Source organism: Schistocerca americana, chromosome X (genome assembly GCF_021461395.2).
Source record: "Schistocerca americana isolate TAMUIC-IGC-003095 chromosome X, iqSchAmer2.1, whole genome shotgun sequence".
In the NCBI taxonomy this organism is placed as follows: domain Eukaryota; kingdom Metazoa; phylum Arthropoda; class Insecta; order Orthoptera; family Acrididae; genus Schistocerca; species Schistocerca americana.
Genome location: NC_060130.1, coordinates 948,901,223 through 948,916,061, shown reverse-complemented (window position 1 = coordinate 948,916,061; position 14,839 = coordinate 948,901,223). Strand labels below are relative to the sequence as shown.

The 14,839-nt window shown below is 43.1% G+C and overlaps 6 non-coding genes across 6 annotated transcripts; all 6 read left to right on the top strand.

Annotated features, from left to right (window-relative positions):
- Window positions 1-4,522: 4,522 nt before the first annotated feature.
- On the top strand, window positions 4,523-4,597 carry Trnas-cga. The gene has a single exon. It is a non-coding gene; the product is annotated as a tRNA-Ser (tRNA).
- Window positions 4,598-4,823: 226 nt separating this feature from the next.
- On the top strand, window positions 4,824-4,898 carry Trnas-cga. The gene has a single exon. It is a non-coding gene; the product is annotated as a tRNA-Ser (tRNA).
- A 226-nt stretch (window positions 4,899-5,124) lies between these two features.
- Window positions 5,125-5,199, top strand: Trnas-cga. Its single transcript has one exon. It is a non-coding gene; the product is annotated as a tRNA-Ser (tRNA).
- A 226-nt stretch (window positions 5,200-5,425) lies between these two features.
- Window positions 5,426-5,500, top strand: Trnas-cga. Its single transcript has one exon. It is a non-coding gene; the product is annotated as a tRNA-Ser (tRNA).
- A 527-nt stretch (window positions 5,501-6,027) lies between these two features.
- On the top strand, window positions 6,028-6,102 carry Trnas-cga. The gene has a single exon. It is a non-coding gene; the product is annotated as a tRNA-Ser (tRNA).
- Window positions 6,103-6,930: 828 nt separating this feature from the next.
- On the top strand, window positions 6,931-7,005 carry Trnas-cga. The gene has a single exon. It is a non-coding gene; the product is annotated as a tRNA-Ser (tRNA).
- The last annotated feature ends 7,834 nt before the right edge of the window (window positions 7,006-14,839 follow it).

The window sequence follows — 14,839 nt, the reverse complement described above, 5'->3', positions numbered from 1 at the left end:
AAGGACGAACCTGGGTGCACGAATGGCAAAACGTCATTTTTTCGGATGAATCCCGGTTCTGTTTACAGCATCATGATGGTCGCACTCGTGTTGGGCGACATAGCGGTGAACGCACACTGGAAGCGTGTATTCGTCATCGTCATACTGGCGTTATCACCCGCGTGATGGTATGGGGTGCCATTGGTTACACGTCTCGGTCACCTGTTGTCCGCATTGACGGCACTTTGAACAGTGGACGTTACATTTCAGATGTGTTACGACCCGTGGCTCTACCCTTCATTCGATCCCTGCGAAAGCCTACATTTGAGTAGGATAATGCACGACCGCACGTTGCAGGTCCTGTACGGGCCTTTCTGGATACAGAAAATGTTCGACTGCTGCCCAGGCCAGCACATTCTCCAGATCTCTCACCAACTGAAAACGTCTGGTCAATGGTGGCCGAGCAACTGGCTCGTCACAATACGCCAGTCACTACTCTTGATGAACTGTGGTATCGTGTTGAAGCTGCACGGGCATCTGTACCAGTACACGCCATCAGAGCTCTGTTTGACTCAATGACCGGGCGTATTAAGGTCTTTATTACGGCCAGAGGTGGTGGTTCTGGGTACTGATTTCTCAGGATCTATGCACTCAAATTGCGTGAAAATGTAATCACATGTCAGTTCTAGTATAATATATTTGTCCAATGAATACCCGTTTATCATCTGCATTTCTTCTCGGTGTAGCAATTTTAATGGCCGCTTAGTCCATGTGGATGTGTATTTTCAGTTTTTGAGAAGAAGTGGGGTAGCGGTTTTCCACTGCCTGGACTTAACTGCAATCGTAAGGTGAAAATTAATTTCACAAAGCTCATCCTGTCACTCATCAGTGTTACAGGCTATAGAGCACTTGTGATCCGCGACAGCCAGCTGATAAAGTGCTGTGCTTGCGACTTTGTGGTGACGTACGTGCCGAGTGCACGGCGTGGCCCATTGCCGCCTGGCGACGACGCGGCCCACTTAACCGCTCACGCCGTACACATGCTGCTGAGGTAATCAGCCGTGGTCTGAACGACTGCAGCGCAAGAAGCCCGACACATGAAACTGCCATCGCAAGTAGACCGGCAGCGCCCGTCACCTCCCAGCAGTTGACTGCAGTTACATTTTCGTCTGCGCCACTAGCTGACCAGTCGATGTAAGCAGAGAGGCCTGTTTTAAGCCCCCGTAAACGGGCAAACGTTTTGTCAAACTTAACTATGTTTGCCACATATGTACGGTCCTGTTTGACGTGCTTCTCAAGCATAAAGCGTATTTGACGTTTTTGCGAGAGATTTTGATTGACGGTAAGTTTGACAATATAACGGACGTTGTTTGTGTCGATGATTTGCCGCATAGATTTAGTGAAAAACTGTTTTATTACAATTTACCTCAGAGTATCCTAGGTTCCCAAAGCTATGAGAACTACTATCAAGGATAAAAATAAAATAGCAGCCACAATTACCAAAATTGTAGAGGTATCACATCTTTTACCATCCATATATTACGCACGAAGAGGTCATGAAAAAATCACTATTTTAGCATAACACACAAGCGGGGGTGCAATTAAATAAAAGAAATCGAAATTTCCGTTCTTCCACGGACGATGTGGACCGTGGACCGTATATTACTGCGTTGTGGTATTTTAATGAACTGTTATTAGAGGAGCAAGTAGAAGAGAATACATGTTCGCATAAATATATCATCTTTTTAAGTGTGAGGGCGAAGTAACTCTAAACAAGTCATTAAAAGTTTCACTCTTCTTCCGCAGAAATTTGATGTGATCATCAGGTTCTGAGTGTAAAATTTCCATTAACAGGTTTTGTGTGTATACTCCTCTCTTATTTTAAACCATTCCCTGAACCAGTGTCTTGTTTTCTTCTTCAAAGTGACAGAGTCAATGTTAGAAATGCCTTATCTGCATTTGTAGCCATTCCCACTAGTGCCAAAATATATAATACCCGAAAAGAGTCCGCTTCATATGTAAGATAAAACTGACAATCTTTCTCGGTTCGTGTGCAGACTCTTTGGACACAGTGGAACTATGAAAAAAATAAGCAAAATACGAGTATACAAACTGAGTAGTCCATGAGCATAATAGGCAACATCAAGGACGCTGTGAGGTCAAGAGCACCCTGGTCTCGTGGTTAGCGTGAGCAGCTGCGGAACGAGAGGTCCTTGGTTCAAGTCTTCCCTCAAGTAAAAAGTTTATTTTCTTTATTTTTGCAAAGCTATGATCTGTCCGTTCGTTCATTGACGTCTCTGTTCACTGTAATAAGTTTAGTGTCTGTGTTTTGCGACCGCACCGCAAAACTGTGCGACTTGTAGACGAAAGGACGTGTCTCTCCAATGGGAACCGAAAACATTTGATCGCAAGGTCATAGGTCAACCGATTCCTCCACAGGAAAACACGTCTGATGTCTTCTATACGACACTGGAGACGGTATGTGCGTCACATGACAGGAATTTGTTGTCGACCCACCTAACTTGTACACTTGGCGAATGGGTAAAAAGATTCTTCTACCTTGCCCGATTTAGGTTTTCTTGTGGATGTGATAATCACTCCCAAAAAAGTGATGAAAACATAAGAGTTTGTCAGATAAACTGTAACAAATGAATGCAACAGTTTCACAGTCGCACAGTTTTCTCTGTGCTCTGTCAAAACATATGTTTTTAACGTTTTCAAATTTTTCCGTGTGTAGACCGTCAAATCCTGCATATGTCCAAGCAAATCTGAACATGTCCTGGAATTTTGGAGAGCGAAGTTGATTATATAAAAACTTCAACTTTCCACTCGAGGGAAGACTTGAACCTAGGACCTGACGTTCCGCAGCTGCTCACGCTAACCACGGGACCACGGCGCTCCTAAGCTCGCAATCTTCTTGATGTTGCCTATATTGCACATGGACTACTCAGTTTGTATATTTTGCTTTTTTATTTCATAGTTCCATACAACTTCTTCCTGTTTTCTCGATTGATCTGTGTTTAGTAATTCAAGCCTATCCACTGTGCCAACTTATAACTAAATCTGAGGGGGGTGCGATGGTGAGGTTCCCTTGTGAGAGTAATATTTCCTTTAGCAGATTTTCATGGGTAAATCTCTCTCTCATTTTAAGCCATTCGCTGGACCGGTGTCTTGTTCTTCTTTAAACAGAGAACCAGAGTCAGTTCCAGGACGGCTTTGGTGGCCACTCTCACTGCTGTCAAAATATTCACGAACACAAACAGCGTCTACTTCGAGGTTAAGCTGACAACCTATGTTTGTACGTGTACAGGCTTGTTTGACAAATCCGAGGTTAGACAAGGGCTCGTTTGACATACAGGTTTGCTCATTTACGGGGACCTCTACAGGTGCGACAGCCGTTCCTTCCGTAGTGCAAGCCGAAAACCAGCTCCCAACCCCGGAAGTCACTCAGGATGTCCCCTTTGTGGAAGCTTGTACATAAACGTGTACAGATGGTGCCTCTGATGTAATAATTGCCAATCTCAGAGACCAAAAATTGCACAGAATTCGCAGGGAGGCAGCCACAAGTATAGAATATAAATCTGGGTTGTCTGAAGATTCTGATGCGAAATTATAACACAAGAAGAAAAGACGTTGGGTAGGTGTGGAGTAAGAACCCGCACCGAGTTTTTGAAAAAATGTTCAAAGGTGTGTGAATTCCTAAGGGAACAAACTGCTGAGGTCATCGGGCCCTAGACTCACACACTACTTAAGCTAAAATGAGATTTTCACTCTGCAGCGGAGTGTGCGCTGATATGAAACTTCCTGGCAGATTAAAACTGTGAGCCCGACCGAGACTCGAACTCGGGACCTTTGCCTTTCGCGGGCAAGTGCTCTACCCACTGAGCTACCGGAGCACGACTCACGCCCGGTACTCACAGCTTTACTTCTGCCAGTAGCTCGTCTCCTACCTTCCAAACTTTACAGAAGCTCTCCTGCGAAACATGCAGAACTAGCACTCCTGAAAGAAAGGATATTGCGGAGACATGGCTTAGCCACAGCCTGGGGGATGTTTCCAGAATGAGATTTTCACTCTCTCATTCTGGAAACATCCCCCAGGCTGTGGCTAAGCCATGTCTCCGCAATATCCTTTCTTTCAGGAGTGCTAGTTCTGCAAGTTTCGCAGGAGAGCTTCTGTAAAGTTTGGAAGGTAGGAGACGAGCTACTGGCAGAAGTAAAGCTGTGAGTACCGGGCGTGAGTCGTGCTCCGGTAGCTAAGTTGGTAGAGCACTTGCCCGCGAAAGGCAAAGGTCCTGAGTTCGAGTCTCGGTCGGGCACACAGTTTTAATCTGCCAGGAAGTTTCATATCAGCGCACACTCCGCTGCAGAGTGAAAATCTCATTCTGGAAACATCCCCCAGGCTGTGGCTAAGCCACGTCTCCGCAATATCCTTTCTTTCAGGAGTGCTAGTTCTGCAAGTTTCGCAGGAGAGCTTCCGTAAAGTTTGGAAGGTAGGAGACGAGGTACTGGCAGAAGTAAAGCTGTGAGTACCGGGCGTGAGTCGTGCTCCGGTAGCTCAGTTGGTAGAGCACTTGCCCGCGAAAGGCAAAGGTCCCGAGTTCGAGTCTCGGTCGGGCACACAGTTTTAATCTGCCAGGAAGTTTCATATCAGCGCACACTCCGCTGCAGAGTGAAAATCTCATTCTGGAAACATCCCCCAGGCTGTGGCTAAGCCATGTCTCCGCAATATCCTTTCTTTCAGGAGTGCTAGTTCTGCAAGTTTCGCAGGAGAGCTTCTGTAAAGTTTGGAAGGTAGGAGACGAGGTACTGGCAGAAGTAAAGCTGTGAGTACCGTGCGTGAGTCGTGCTCCGGTAGCTCAGTTGGTAGAGCACTTGCCCGCGAAAGGCAAAGGTCCCGAGTTCGAGTCTCGGTCGGGCACACAGTTTTAATCTGCCAGGAAGTTTCATATCAGCGCACACTCCGCTGCAGAGTGAAAATCTCATTCTGGAAACATCCCCCAGGCTGTGGCTAAGCCATGTCTCCGCAATATCCTTTCTTTCAGGAGTGCTAGTTCTGCAAGTTTCGCAGGAGAGCTTCTGTAAAGTTTGGAAGGTAGGAGACGAGGTACTGGCAGAAGTAAAGCTGTGAGTACCGGGCGTGAGTCGTGCTCCGGTAGCTCAGTTGGTAGAGCACTTGCCCGCGAAAGGCAAAGGTCCCGAGTTCGAGTCTCGGTCGGGCACACAGTTTCAATCTGCCAGGAAGTTTCATATCAGCGCACACTCCGCTGCAGAGTGAAAATCTCATTCTGGAAACATCCCCCAGGCTGTGGCTAAGCCATGTCTCCGCAATATCCTTTCTTTCAGGAGTGCTAGTTCTGCAAGTTTCGCAGGAGAGCTTCTGTAAAGTTTGGAAGGTAGGAGACGAGGTACTGGCAGAAGTAAAGCTGTGAGTACCGTGCGTGAGTCGTGCTCCGGTAGCTCAGTTGGTAGAGCACTTGCCCGCGAAAGGCAAAGGTCCCGAGTTCGAGTCTCGGTCGGGCACACAGTTTTAATCTGCCAGGAAGTTTCATATCAGCGCACACTCCGCTGCAGAGTGAAAATCTCATTCTGGAAACATCCCCCAGGCTGTGGCTAAGCCATGTCTCCGCAATATCCTTTCTTTCAGGAGTGCTAGTTCTGCAAGTTTCGCAGGAGAGCTTCTGTAAAGTTTGGAAGGTAGGAGACGAGGTACTGGCAGAAAAAAAGCTGTGAGTACCGGGCGTGAGTCGTGCTCCGGTAGCTAAGTTGGTAGAGCATTTGCCCGCGAAAGGCAAAGGTCCCGAGTTCGAGTCTCGGTCGGGCACACAGTTTTAATCTGCCAGGAAGTTTCATATCAGCGCACACTCCGCTGCAGAGTGAAAATCTCATTCTGGAAACATCCCCCAGGCTGTGGCTAAGCCATGTCTCCGCAATATCCTTTCTTTCAGGAGTGCTAGTTCTGCAAGTTTCGCAGGAGAGCTTCTGTAAAGTTTGGAAGGTAGGAGACGAGGTACTGGCAGAAGTAAAGCTGTGAGTACCGTGCGTGAGTCGTGCTCCGGTAGCTCAGTTGGTAGAGCACTTGCCCGCGAAAGGCAAAGGTCCCGAGTTCGAGTCTCGGTCGGGCACACAGTTTTAATCTGCCAGGAAGTTTCATATCAGCGCACACTCCGCTGCAGAGTGAAAATCTCATTCTGGAAACATCCCCCAGGCTGTGGCTAAGCCATGTCTCCGCAATATCCTTTCTTTCAGGAGTGCTAGTTCTGCAAGTTTCGCAGGAGAGCTTCTGTAAAGTTTGGAAGGTAGGAGACGAGGTACTGGCAGAAAAAAAGCTGTGAGTACCGGGCGTGAGTCGTGCTCCGGTAGCTAAGTTGGTAGAGCATTTGCCCGCGAAAGGCAAAGGTCCCGAGTTCGAGTCTCGGTCGGGCACACAGTTTTAATCTGCCAGGAAGTTTCATATCAGCGCACACTCCGCTGCAGAGTGAAAATCTCATTCTGGAAACATCCCCCAGGCTGTGGCTAAGCCATGTCTCCGCAATATCCTTTCTTTCAGGAGTGCTAGTTCTGCAAGTTTCGCAGGAGAGCTTCTGTAAAGTTTGGAAGGTAGGAGACGAGGTACTGGCAGAAGTAAAGCTGTGAGTACCGTGCGTGAGTCGTGCTCCGGTAGCTCAGTTGGTAGAGCACTTGCCCGCGAAAGGCAAAGGTCCCGAGTTCGAGTCTCGGTCAGGCACACAGTTTTAATCTGCCAGGAAGTTTCATATCAGCGCACACTCCGCTGCAGAGTGAAAATCTCATTCTGGAAACATCCCCCAGGCTGTGGCTAAGCCATGTCTCCGCAATATCCTTTCTTTCAGGAGTGCTAGTTCTGCAAGTTTCGCAGGAGAGCTTCTGTAAAGTTTGGAAGGTAGGAGACGAGGTACTGGCAGAAGTAAAGCTATGAGTACCGGGCGTGAGTCGTGCTCCGGTAGCTCAGTTGGTAGAGCACTTGCCCGCGAAAGGCAAAGGTCCCGAGTTCGAGTCTCGGTCGGGCACACAGTTTTAATCTACTTAAACTAATTTTGTGGTGTCACCGCCAGACACCACACTTGCTAGGTGGTAACTTTTAAATCGGCCGCGGTCCGGTAGTATACGGCGGACCCGCGTGTCGCCACTGACAGTAATTGCAGACCGAGCGCCACCACACGGCAGGTCTAGAGAGACCTCCTGGCACTCGCCCCAGTTGTACAGACGACTTTGCCAGAAGGGGATCACTGACAACTACGCTCTCATATGCCGAGACGATAGTTAGCATAGCCTTCAGCTACGTCATTTGCTACGACCTAGCAAGGCGCCATTACCAGTGTATATAAAAATGGAGATTATATCTGTACAAGAGCGATGTACACCGATTATGGATTAAAGTTAAGTATTACAAGATTTTCGTACTTTATTGCAATTCTCAAGACATTGTCCTGTTCCAGACCTCACGCCAATCTGCGTGAGCTTAACGCGTGCCTTTCGGCTTCCTCTCATTGTGACTTGGCTGTCTTGCTAAGTCACAACAAATTGAAACTAACTTATGTTAAGAACAACACACACACCCATGCCTGAGGCAGGACTCGAACCCCGGCGGGAGAGGTCGCGCAGTCCGTGACATGGCGCCTTAACATCGTGGCCACTACGCACGGCCGAGTTTAGAACTGGGTGCCTTCGATTCAGGAGTTGACCGCCAGCTCACAGATTTTTCTTATAGTAACTTATTGGTCCACGAATGTTCGTCCCAGCAGATCGCTCCAGGAGTGAGAAAATGAGATGAATCGGTTTTTTACTACTTACACGTCATTTTTCTGATGTTTTACTTGACTACTGAATAACTGTAGAGTTTGGAAAGAAGAACCATGGAATTACTAGTTTAATAGTTGACATAACTGCATTTAAGCTTCACTTACGCGTGGAAATAATTGTTCCAGTTGCAATCCAACGAAAGCAGTAATCACACTAATCTTTAAACACGAAAACAGAAAAGATTGTAACAACTACAGAGGTATCTCTTTAATCAGCGTTGTGGGTAAAATCTTCTCAGGTATTGTTGAAAGGAAAGTGCTAGTATTAGTTGAGGACAAATTGGATGAAAATCAGTGTGGGTTGGTTGGTTGGTTGGTTTGGGGAAGGAGACCAGACAGCGAGGTCATCGGTCTCATCGGATTAGGGAAGGACGGTGAAGGAAGTCGGCCGTGCCCTTTGAAAGGAACCATCCCGGCATTTGCCTGGAGCGATTTAGGGAAATCACGGAAAACCTAAATCAGGATGGCCGGACGCGGGATTGAACCGTCGTCCTCCCGAATGCGAGTCCAGTGTCTTATCAGTGTGGGATTAGGCCTCTTAGAGGTTGTCAGGACCAGATCTTTAGCTTATGGCAAATAATGGAGAAGCGTTATGAGTGGAACAGGGAATTGTATCTATGCTTTATAGATCTAGAAAAGGCATATGACCGGATTCCTAGGAGGAAGTTATTGTCTGTTCTACGAGATTATGGAATAGGAGGCAAACTTTTGCAAGCAATTAAATGTCTTTAGATAGATAGTCAGGCAGCAGTTATAGTTGACGGTAAATTGAGTTCATGGTTCAGAGTAGTTCCAGGGGTAAGACACAAGGTTGCAACCTGTCTCCACTATTATTCATATTATTTATGGATCATATGTTGAAAACAATAGACTGACTGGGTGAGATTAAGATATGTGAACACAAAATAAGCAGCTCGCATATGCGGATGACTTAGTTGTGATGGCAGATTCGATTGAAAGTTTGCAAAGTAATATTTCAGAGCTAGATCAGAAATGTAAGGACTATGGTATGAAAATTAGCATCTCCAAAACGAAAGTAATGTCAGTGGGAAAGAGATATAAACGGACTGAGTGCCAAATAGGAGGAACAAAGTTAGAAAAGGTGGACGGTTTCAAGTACTTAGGATGCATATTCTCACAGGATAGCAATATAGTGAAAGAACTGGAAGCGAGGTGTAGCAAAGCTAATGCAGTGAGCGCTCAGCTACGATCTACTCTCTTCTGCAAGAAGGAAGTCAGTACCAAGACTAAGTTATCTGTGCACCGTTCAATCTTTCGGCCAACTTTGTTGTATGGGAGCGAAAGCTGGATGGATTCAGGTTACCTTATCAACAAGGTTGAGGTTACGGATATGAAAGTAGCTCGGATGATTGCAGGCACTAGTAGATGGGAACAATGGCAGGAGGGTGTCCAAATAGCAGTCACGGGGAACAGTCTTAGATGGTGGAGTCATGTTACACGCATGGGAGAAGCAAGGTTACCCAAGAGACACATGGGTTCAGCAGTAGAGGGTAGGATCTCCTGAATGCAAGTCTTCGACTTCAATGAGAGCAGTCTGGAGATCGATACACAGAGTTGGAGGCTGCCAGAGTCTGCAGTTCGACGCCTGCCACGTGATGTACCAGCTGGCACACGACACTTCACTGTGCTGAAAATACTGCAAGTCAAGTGCACGCTGGCCTCCCACTGCTGAGGAGGCACTGCTTTACCTGCCCAGCTGAGGCATGGAACTTTGGAAGACAATCCTGTGTTACTGCCTAACAATTGTGTTATTGTTAATGACGTTTTCTTGGTGCTCTCGAGAGTAACTGGGACCTCGCCGCCACATCTTGCCCAGCTCTTTCCTGACTGTTGTAGGAGTCTGGGACTGGACTCCTGGTGTCAGCGAGTGGTTGCGAGTGGTAGAGATGTCTATGCCTGATGCCACATCCACACATCTAGGACAACAGCAGCTGACCATCTACACAGCTCCAACATGAGGTCAACAGCTACAAGTTGTAGTTTGTAATAAAACGGTGTGGTGAGTGACTGATATTTGTTTGCTTTCTTGTTCTGCATTTTCTTACGGCCATGTTGAGCAGTAGGAACCTTGACAGTACGTTAAAAGTGTCGGTTGTTAGACTACAAACTTGTCCAAGTTCTGGGGGAACACTAGCGAAGTTTACTTGCAGCCATTAAGGTGTCCGTACCGTAATTTAGCTGGGCATGACTTAGTTAAATCGCTTTCTTCTCTGTCTAATCCATCTAGTTCTCATAGGGGTGGGGGTTAAAAGGGTTTGGTAAAGCCTATCATCTTGGCTACCCTGACACACCAGCGTGTTGTGCAGGTAGTCTATGAATGAGTTCCAGGCAGTGTGACTGCACTTAACTGCACTGTAGCTCTGCTTTCAGTTGTGTATTTGCTGTGCAGAACTGTGTCAAACACTTCCTGCAAGTCCTGTGTCTACCTAGACACCTGTATCTACTGCTTTATGGGTCTCATGGATGAAGAGAATGAATGGGTTTCACACGATTGTTGCTTCTGAAACCCATGTTCATTCCTACATTCCTCCAGAAACGTCATAATACGCGAGCTTGAAACATGTTCCAAAATTGTACACCAGATCGACATCAGAAAGATTGGCCTATAGTTTTGTACGTCTATTAGGAGACCATTTTTTAAAATGGGAATTATCCATAATTTTTGCAAACATCAGGAGCACTTCGCTCCTCCAGAGACCTGTGGCACACTGCTACTGGAAGAGGGGCAAGGTCTTTCACATACTCTACATAGTATTGAACTGGCATCCCGCCAGTCCAACGACGTTTTTTCTGTTGGGCTATTTCAGACATTATTCTATCCCCTGTAGCAGCTGTACAACTATTCCTATTAATTGAAAGATTGAGGAAGGCCTTTTGAAACAAGGCCGAGGATAATTAAATGCCCACATATTGTATAAAAATAAAGCCTCATAAACCATATTTAAAGCGGCCTAATCCAATTCCACGCACCAGGAAAGAAGCAGTAGAAAAATAATTGCAAAAATGCTGAATGCAGGAATAATAGAGAGGACTCGAAGTCAGCGCAATAGCCCTTTAGCAAAGAAAAATGGAAATGTGATGCTTGCGTTGGTTGCACAGCAAGCCAACAAAGTATTTGAACCAGAAAGGGATCAACCAGTAAGCATAGACGAACTAATTCAAAACTTAAATATATCAAGGATATTTAATAGCCTAGATTTAACATCTGGATACCGTCAAGTTCTGCTGGACCCAGAATCGAGGCCAGATACAGCTTTTTTTATAAGAATGGTGACATTATCAATATAGAGTGCTGCGTTTTGGACTGAAAGTGTTGGTATCAGCTTTAATCAGTACACTGGTCTGAGTACTATGAAAAGAGTTGTTGAGAAAAATTACCATTTACATGGATGATATATTGATAGCCAATGAAACATGGGATGAACACATAAAGACGTTAAAAAATATTAGAAAAATGTGGACTTGCAGGCAAAAGGCTTAATTTTCAAAAAATTAGAATTTGGAAGTCCAGTGGTACCTTTGCTATGACATAGTATAGGACCAGAAGAGATAGAACACGACCAGGAAAAGTTGGCAGCCATAAGAGGTACTCTGACACCAAGAAATAGGTAGCAGTTAAAGAGCATTTTGGTCTCTGCAGGTTCTACCGTCGGTTCGTTGATGAACAAAATTTAAATAGCGAGGTGCTGCATATAGTATTGAACAAAAATAACACTTGGCCTTGGAAGGTAGGATGTATGACAGGTTTTGAGAGAATAAAACAAAAACTGTAATGCTGCAGTACTGGCCCTCCAGATATAACGAAAACATTCTACCTAGGCTGTGATGCATCTGGTTACGATCTCGTCGTCCACTTATATCAAAAGGAAAAGGAAGATGGGAAAGAACTGATAAAAACTATTGGCTTAGGTAATCAGGTATTAAATGCCAATGTGTAAAAGTACTCCACAACTGAGAAGCAGGCATTTGCAGTAGTGTTTGGATTCATAAAGCTTAGGTACTTCGTGGCTAGCCAAAATCAGAGGTTGTAACAAATCATAAGACAATGTCTTTTATGTTAACATGTACGCTTCGGCACAGGAGACCGAGGAGGTGGATGTTTGCTCTGCAAGAATTTGATTTTGGTATTTATTACATGCAAAGCGTGCAACAAATAGTGCTGGATGCACTATGACATCTTTCTTTAGGACTGGAGAACAAATCAACACTGCCTCAGCCGAGAGAAAATAGTATTTGTCTTATAAAAGGGATTACACATGAAGGAGCGCCACAAAGAATGATAATGAACATCAGGAGAGAGCAAAATGAAGAGAAAAAGCGAGTGCTAATCAAGAGGAAATGTAACACATTAACGGGTGTATGATGGCATGTTGTACCCCAGAAACAATGCAAACAAAGAGTGTGTATCCTGGAACAAGAGTAGTATATAAATGAGAGTTGTAGCGCAGAGAGCATGCTTTTAAAAGACTTTTCGATTTGAAACCAAGATTGTATTTTTGTCATTTCGCCCATTTAAAAATTTATGTATCAGCAAACGAAACCTTCGTTTACTTAAGAAACAAATTTATTCAATTAAAATTTAATATTCAAGAAACTAAATTTAAGAAAGCAAAAATTCTAAAATTTATGCAAATTCAATAACATGATTCTAACGATCTTTATTCTGTCTTTTACATCGATAAATAAATTTTAATCCAGAAATTATTTCTAATTTATCTTCACCTTCTGAAAAGATTTTAGTAAAACAATGTGGAAGAGATATTTTTGTTTGTTGTCTAAAAGTATAAAACTTTTTTCCATACTCAGTTGGCAAAATTTCAGAATTTGAAATATTGTAAGATTTCTGGTAGCGCGCGCTGCAGAATTTGAATCCCGACCAGACGTCATGGAAGTCGAAGACCCCTATAGGTCTCTGCACCATCGCGCCATAAGCTGTGGCGGCGCACACCTCCTGGCCCGCATTTATTGTGAGGGCGCCACAGTGGAACACGTGGTTCCAGTGGCCAATAGCGGCGCCCCTGATAGAGTATTTAAGCACCTGCCTCTTGCTCAGCCAGCCAGTCTAACCTTGGGTACGTCTCCGACACATCGCCTCACCTTAGACAGCTTATTTACTTTCTTGTTCTGTGTACAAGTGGACATGGTTGTTAGGTTTTCTTGTGCCTCCATTGTTTTGCACTTGTTGTTGTTTGTTCTGTCCTATGTTGGTCGTGTTTGTCTTCTCCCATTGTGTCGTTGTTCGCGGGCCATTCTGCGGGTCCCATCACGCTTTCCATCACTTCAACCCTACAACCATTCTGGTCACCATTACAACAAGTTTTACTTTTTCTCAGGTCTGATAATTTAGTGAACACTTCTGCATAACCACCAATAGACTAATAGCAAAGTCGTTCATACTCATTTGGTTTTGCTTTTATTTATATAGAAAAAATTCAGATTTAAAATTTTTGAAAATTAAAAATTAAAATTTTTGAAACCGAAAATTTTAAAATTTAGGTTTTCAAAAATTAAAACCTTTGCTCAAACTCTTGAAAATTTAGGTTTATGAAACTTAAAAAGTTTGACGAAACGTTTTAATATTTAGAAACTCCAAATTTTCTAATTTTTTTTATTCAATTAGGCACTTAAAAAGTTTAGTTAAAATACTATATTGTGAATCATAAGTTCAAATCATTTTCCATGTATAATCATATATACAGTTGCAAAACCTGGTATATTTTCATCAAAATTTCAAATAATTTCATACTTGTTTCCCAAGTAGTTAAAACATTCATTCTTCTAGTAATATTTATGCCACAGATAAGGTGTCTTTGAATGGAATCGTATGGATTTACATTTACATCGTTATTTAATTGTGTTAGTCTTTTAAAATCTGTAAAAGCATCCCTCAGGCTGGGTGAGTGTATTGTCCAGAGTTTTAAGTTACTTTAAGTTAGTTTAAGTAGCGTGTAAGTCTAGGAACTGATGACCTCAGCAGTTTGGTCCCTTAAGAATTCACACACATTTGAACATTTAGTAAAAGCATCATAAGCTTTTAAAAAGTTATCTTGGGGATCAAGATTCCATAATTCTTGAAGAAAGACTTTATAACTTCCATTTTTACACAAATATTTTTAATTTAACATGATCAAAAGAAGAAGAATTTTTTCGATTAATTTGGAAAACAACATAACTAAAGTAAGGCATTTCAATTTCAGCACAACTATTGATAATAATTATTAATATCTAGTAAGGCATATCAAATTCAGCACAACTATGTACAATAATTATTAATACCTAGTTCAAAATTTCTTTTTCCATTTATCCAGCAAATTCAGATGGCTGTAGTTCAAAGCAAGAAATTAGCATTTTTGGATTTTTTAGTCTTTCTTGTTCTAATTCAAGCAAATATCCTGATTCACATTTAACAATGGGAACATGAATTTCCATACTTTTGACAACAATTTTAACTTCTTGTGGAAGTGTACTATTATCATTATCAGTAGTTCATCGAAAAATAGAATCTTCTTGATCTTTTCTTGACCACCAAAAAGTTACTGCTAAATCTCCTTCCCAAATGATTTCTTTTTAATCATTTAAAAACCACCAAACAATTCTAATGGATAAAGTGCTTCATTTGTTAGTTTTTAATTTAATCGTTGTTAAGAATATGATTTTCCATTGTTAATTCATTTGATAGAGATGAAATTAATCAAATAAATGTTGATGAAGAAATAAATAGGTGTTCTATTATGGATAAAATACTGTTTCCTTTTGTAATTGTAATAGCATCAACCAATTTTGGCACATAATTATCTATTAGATTAACATTCGATTTACAATTATATGGTGAAAAATTCGGTCCATTTGTCTGAATAACATCAAAGGTCATAGAAAGTGGTGTATTGTAAGTGTGAATCCAACCATAATCAATATTAATATTGATTTTTGTTTCCTTGTTAGGAAGATTTAACTTTTTTTGTTTTCTCATTAACAGAAAATGAGTAAAATACATAAACCTCAATTTTGTTAATGATTTATTA